Raw genomic sequence first — 7,138 nt, 5'->3', positions numbered from 1 at the left:
TTCCCAAGAGTGTGGGGGAGCTATAGTAGAGAGCTGGCCATCAACAGTTGGGTGAAAAGGGAAGGCAAGCAATAAAAGGAAGGCCACCAACATGTTGAAGTATTGCATGGCCCCGATTTCGTACTTTATGATCAAGAAAAACCCTTGCAGTTGGATGGCACAACTTGATGATTCTGGGATGTAATGAAAGACCAACAAATTCCTGCTTAGTTTGTATGAATTATTTGGAGTGTCAAAGGCCAGACTTTGCCATAATCTCTATCATGTTTAACAGCTGAAAGGCAGAAAAAAATCACAATGAGGAGTGCAAATTTTGCAAAAACAAGAAACATGGTGAGTAAAAGTTAGGCAAAGCAATTAAACTATGTCTGTCAAAGGATATATATACAATATGAAAAGAAAATGATTGTCCTGTCCTACAAGAATCGTCAAATGTCGAAAAACAGATTGATGCTTCTTCAGAACTGTAGAGCAGTTGCCTGCCCATCGATCTGTGCCATCCATTGTTTACCCATTGTTAGCTAATCTACTGCTACCTTGTGTGAACACAACAAGTGAAGGCGGCGCCGAAAAGACCCCCTGCTGTGATACTGTAGCCGTGGCAGGTGCAGGCGCCGCACGGCTCACCTGCAGCACTGTAGGCACATGCAGTGTCCGGCATAGAGTCAGCCATGTATGTTATCTAGTTACTATTACAGCACGTGCGCTGTATTAGGACTAGACGGATAGAGTTGTATAAATAGACTACCATGGCAACTCAGTAAAGAGAGCTCAGATTTGCCATCTCACAGATAGGGCTTCGGCCAACGCTGGTGTCTTGTATTGTGCGTGCATGCTCTGTTCTCCCTTCTTCTTCTAGCTCTAGCCATAGTGTGTGGGGACAGACAACGTCTGTTCATGGTCGGCACGGTTAGTGGGTGCTCGGCAACACTAGCGGGTGCTCGGCAAGACTGGTGAGTGGTTAACTCGCCTGAGCCGGTGATCCTGTGGGCCAACAAGTAGTATCAGAGCCGTACAAGCGCCGTCGCCAGACTAACCGCTGGCGATGATGGGCGACAGCAGTGGCACTGCTGTGGCTGCCTAGCCACGACTGGAGGTCGTTGTTCGCACGGTGCGGGAGGTCAGCGGCACGAGTTGGCCGACGCTGACTCGTACCAACTATGGGGAGTGGTCGGTGACCATGAAGGTCAAGCTCAGAGCCCGACGGCTCTGGAATGCTGTTGACAAGGGCACCGACATTGAAAAAGATGACATGTCAGTGCTGGAGACTATCCTCGCTGCTGTACCGGCGGAGTACAGGGAGCCATTGGGGACGAAAAGCTTGGCTAAGGAGGCGTGGGAGGCTATTGCGGCGATGCGCGCCGGTTCCGACCGCGCAAAGAAGGCGACGGCCCAACTTCTGAAGCAGGAGTATGCCAACCTCAAGTTCAAGGATGGTGAAATGGTGGAGGACTTCTCCCTTCGCCTGCAGACGCTCATCAGCAAGCTGAAGAGCCACGGTGTCACCATCGACGAAGAGGAGGCGGTCTCCAAGTACCTCCACTCCGTGCCGGCGAAGTACATCCAGATCGCTCTCTCCATAGAGACGATGCTGGACTTGTCCACCGTCACCATTGAGGATGTGACAAGCCGTCTGCGGGTGGTGGACGAGCGCCTGGAGTAGGCAACAGCAATGAAGGACAGCGGGAAACTCCTGCTGACGAAAGAGGAGTGGGCTGCTCGGAGGAACTCTGGGAAGGCAGCCTCCTCCAGCCACGGTGGCAATGGCAAGCGCCATGGTAAGGCTTCTTCGGAGAAGAAGCAGGTCGACCCCAATGCCTGCCGGCGTTGTGGGAAGATGGGCCATTGGGCACGGGAGTGCCCAAATCGCAAGCAGGAGAAGAAGGCTTAGTCTCACCTGGCGCAAGCCGATGATGAGGATGATGCCACTATCCTGATGGCGATGTTCTGTGCACTGCACGACGTCGAGGCCAAGGAGAGGGAAGAGGCGATGACGGTGGAAGGACCTGGGAAGGCCTTGAAGACCGTCAACCTCGATGAACCACGCGCCCAAGTTCACCTCAGACGTGTGGGCGCCGACTAGGAGCAGCGGTGGTATCTGGACTCTGGTGCCAGTAACCACATGACGGGCTCCAGGGCATCCTTCTCCGAGCTTGACGATGATGTTACCGGTACGGTGAAGTTTGGTGATGGCTCAAGGGTGGCTATCCAAGGGCGCAACATCATTATCTTCAGATGCCAAAACAGGGAGCACTGCGCGCTAACAGATGTACATTACATCCCGCAGCTGCGTTCCAGCATCATCAGCCTTGGTCAGCCGGATGAGCGCGGTAGCGAGGTACTGATCAAGGATGGAGTCCTTAGGATCAGGGACCAGGAGCAGTGACTTCTTGCCAAGGTGAAGAGGTCCCTGAACCGGTTGTACCTGCTCGACCTAAAGGTAGAGCAGCCGGTGTGCCTGGTGGCAAGGCACTCCGAGGAACCATGGATGTGGCATGCCCGGTTCAGACATCTCAGCTTCGACGCCCTTGGTCGGCTGGAGAAGATGGTCCGAGGGCTACCCCACATCAAGCACGGAGGCGAGCTGTGTGATAGCTGCCTGTCCGGGAAGCAGAGGAGGCTACCTTTCCCGAAGGCGTCCAAGTATCGCGCGAAGGACGCTCTCGAGCTCGTTCACGGCGACCTCTATGGGCCGATCATGCCTGCTACAAATGGTGGTCAGCGGTACTTCCTCCTGCTTGTGGATGATTGCAGTCGCTACATGTGGCTGCAACTCCTAACGAGCAAGGACGAAGCGGCAGCGGTGATCAAGAAGTTCAAGACACGCGCGGAGGCCGAGAGCGGCAAGAAGCTCCGCGTGCCGAGAACTAATCGTGGTGGCGAATTCACTTCAGTTGAGTTTGCTGCGTACTACGTGGATCAGGGTGTGGGACAACACCACACCATGCCGTACTCGCCACAACAGAATGGCGTGGTGGAGAGACAAACCTAATGGTGGTCGACATGGCCTGATCCATGATGAAGGCCAAAGGCATGCCAGCAAGGTTCTAGGGTGAGGCAGTGACCACGGCGGTGTTCATCCTCAACTGATCTCCGACCAAAGCCCTAACGGGCAAGACGCCGTTCGAAGCTTGGTATGGGCGCAAGCCAAGCGTGTCCTTCTTCTAGACATTCGGCTGCATCGGCCACGTCAGGAAGACAAAGCCGAACCTCACCAAGCTAGAGGACAGGAGCACACCCATGGTGTTCCTAGGCTACGTGGAGGGTACCAAGGCGTACCGGCTCTACGACCCACGCGGAGATAAGTTTCTTGTCTCGCGCGATGTTGTGTTCAATGAGGAGGCGGCTTGGGACTGGAGCAGTCCGAGCATAGGGGAAGCTGGCAGCTTCACCAACACCTTCATCGTCGAGCACTTGGTCATCCACGGTGGTGGAGACGCTAGGGAAGAGGTGCTGAGCACTCCAGGAGGAGTGCCGAGCACTCCGGCGGTAGAGCCGAGCACTCCTAGGGAAGTGCCGAGCACTTCGGGAGGGATGCCGAGCACTCCTGGAGGAGTGCCGAGCACTTCTAGAGGGATGCCGAGCACTCCAGGAGTGATGTCGGGAGGTTCTACAGTGGTGGCGACCACTCCAGGACGGGTGCCGAGCACTCTCGTGGCAGAGCCAAGATGTCTTACAGTGGTGTCAACCACTCCAAGACTGAGGCAGGACACTCCTACAGTGTGGCCGAACACTATAGGAGTTATGACGAGCTATCCAGAAGTAGTGCCGAGCACTCAAGGTGCTATGCCAAGCACTCTGGCGGAATAGGGAACTCCATCGACGCCGATCGAGTTTGTCTCACCTCCAAGTGACATCACTGAGTTCGTGGACGCCTTCCACAAAGGTGAGGAGGTGCGGTTCCATAGGCTGGACGACATCGTCGGTGGCACAGGTCCCTCAAGTCTAGCGGGTAGGCTGCTCAATGACGCAGAGCTGCTACTCGTCAGTGCTGAGGAACCACCCACGTTCGCGCTTGCCGAGCATGATGGAAACTGGTGACGGGCGATACTGGAGGAGATGAAGGCGATCGAGGAAAATGAGACTTGGCATCTCATCGATCCACCTCCAGGATGCCGTCCGATCAGCCTGAAGTGGGTGTACAAGGTCAAGCGGGACGAGCTCGGCGCCATTGTCAAGCACAAGGCGCGCTTGTCACCCGAAGCTTTGTTCAGCGTGAGGGCATAGACTTTGAGGAGGTCTTTGCGCCAGTAGCGCGCATGGAGTCGGTCCGTTTGCTACTTGTTTTGGCAGCAGCAAAGGACTGGCACGTCCATCACTTGGACGTTAAATTAGCCTTCCACAACGGTGAGCTGGCAGAGACGGTCTTTGTTAGGCAACCTCCAGGTTTCACCATCAAGGGAGAGGAGCACAGGGTGCTCTGACTGCACAAGGCGCTCTATGGGCTGCGGTAGGCCCCCCGAGCATGGAACGCCAAGCTTGACGCCACGTTGAGTGAGCTTGGGTTTCAACGGTGCTCAACCAAGCACGCGCTTTACACGCGGTGACAGGGGAAGGAGGAGCTTGTCGTCGACGTGTATGTGGATGACTTAATCATCACTGACGCGTGCACGGAGGATATCAACAGCTGCAAATGCGAGATGGTGGCTCGTTTTCGAATGAGCGATCTTGGCGCACTCTCTTACTACCTCGGCATCGAGGTGAGACAGGGGAAGGAGGAACTCATGCTCGGTCAGAGCGCGTATGCCTCCAAGCTATTGGAGAGGAGCGGCATGGCTGAGTGCAAGCCATGCATAACTCTGATGGAGGAGCGGCTGAAGCTGACGAAGGCCAGTACCGCGGCGAAGGTGGATGCGACACTCTACGGAGCATCATCGGCGGTCTGCGCTACCTAGTCCACATGAGGCCAAACATTGCGTTCGCCGTGGGCTACGTCAATCGCTTCATGGAGGATCCCAGAGAGGATCACTAGGCTGCGGTGAAGCGGCTACTGCGCTACGTCAAGGGGGTGGTAGATCACGTGATCATCTTCCCAAAGACCGGCGAGAGTAGGCTGCAACTCACTGTGTTCAGCGATGCAGACATGACGGGGGACATCGATGGGCGACGGAGCACCTCTGGCGTGCTCGTCTTCCTCAGGTCGGCCCCAATTTTATGGCTATCGCTGAAGCAAAAGGTGGTGGTGCTATCTACATGCGAGGCAGAGTACGTAGCGGCGGCCACAGCGGCGTGCCAAGTTGTGTGGCTACGCCGGCTACTGGGTGAGCTAACCGGCGTGGAAGCTCACCCACAAGCACTGATGGTGGACAACCAGCCCGCCATTGCCCTCGCAAAGAATCCAGTTCTGCACGACCGGAGTAAGCACATCGATGTGAAGTTCCACTTCCTCAGGGACTGTGTCGATGGAGGGCAGATCTTCATCGAGTTTGTCGAAACTGGTCGGCAACTCGCGGACGTCCTCGCCAAGCCGCTCGGACGACTTCGACTCATGGAGCTGAAGGAGATGATCGGCATGGAGGGGGTACAAGGGTTAGCAGTAGGATTAGGGGAAGATTGTTAGCTAATCTACTGCTACCTTGTGTGAACACAGAAAAGGGAAGGCGGCACCGAAAAGGCCCCCTGCTGTGATACTTTAGCCGATGCAGGTGCAGGCGCCGCATGGCTCACCTGCAGCACTGTAGGCACATGCAGTGGCCGGCGCAGAGTTAGCCTTGTATGTTATCTAGTTACTGTTACAACATGTGCGCTGTATTAGGACTAGATGGATAGAGTTGTATAAATAGACTACTACAGCAACTCAGTAAAGAGAGCTCAGATTTGCCATCTCACAGACAGGGCTTTGGCCAACGCTGGTGTCTTGTATTGTACATGCATGCTCTATTCTCCCTTCTTCTTCTAGCTCTAGCCATAGTGTGTGGGGACGGACAATGCTTATTCATGGTCGGCACGGCTAGTGGGTGCTCGGCAACACTAGCGGGTGCTCGGCAAGACTGGTGAGTGGTTAACTCACCTGAGCCGGTGATTCTCTGGGCCAACACCCATCATGCTTGTTAGAAAGATGAGATCTTAGTTACCTGAGTACCGAAGCTTGTCATGGCGCGACGGCAGCGATGAATTCCCATCGACGAAACACCTATGAGCAGCCTAGGTTTGAAGGCAAGAGGTACTCTTGTTTAGGATGAAATCAGAGGGGCATCTCTTTCCTCTGGACGGTTGAGACTTCCTCGCTACCTTGATAATTTTGAGACAAAATGGAACCACAGCTTCCACAATCTCCCATTCAGGTAACCAGCGCTAGTGTTTGGTTCTCACGAGTCACGAGATCTTTGCGAGCAGGAGTAGGCTATGGGTATTGGGGAGGTCTTGTTACATAATCTACTATTTCCTTGTGTGAACACACAACAAGGGAAGACGACACCAAAAAGGCTCCCTGCTGTGGTACTATAGCCGCTGCAGCGGCAGGCGCCGAACGGCTCACCTGCCTCCCTGTAACCATGGCAGGGACATGCGCAGAAGTTAGTCCTGCTGTGTTATCTAGTCATTGTTGCTGTAGGGCAGCAGTACTAGGACTAGATGAGTAGAATTGTATATATAGTTTGCCACTACAACTCAAAAAAGAGAGTTCAGATTTGCCATCTCCTATATAGAGCTCCGGCCAACGCGGGTGCTTGTACTGTGTGTGTGCTCTGTTCTCCCTCTTCTTCTACCTCTAGCTATAGTGTGTAGTCGGACAACGTCTATTGTGCTCAGCCATGGTTGACGAGACTGATGAGTGGTCGACTCACCTGAGCTGGTGATCATGTGGGCTAACAAGTGGTATCAGAGCCATACAAGCGCCATCGCCGGTCTAACTGCTGGCAATGATGGACGGTTCAAAGATGGGCGACAGCAGTGGCACTGCTGTGGCTGCCCAACCACGACCGAAGGTCGTTGTTTGCATGGTGGGGGACGTCAGTGGCACCAGTTGGCCGACGCTGACTCGCACTAACTATGGAGAGTAGTCGGTGACCATGAAGGTCAAGCTCAGAGCCCCACGGCTTTGAAATGTTGTTGATAAAGGCACTAACAATGAAGAAGATGACATGTCAGCGTTGGAGGCTATCCTCGCTGCTGTACCGGCGGAGTAAAGGGAACCGTT

Source organism: Miscanthus floridulus, chromosome 10, assembly GCF_019320115.1.
Source record: "Miscanthus floridulus cultivar M001 chromosome 10, ASM1932011v1, whole genome shotgun sequence".
Taxonomy (NCBI): Eukaryota; Viridiplantae; Streptophyta; class Magnoliopsida; order Poales; family Poaceae; genus Miscanthus; species Miscanthus floridulus.
This window is presented reverse-complemented; position numbering follows the sequence as displayed.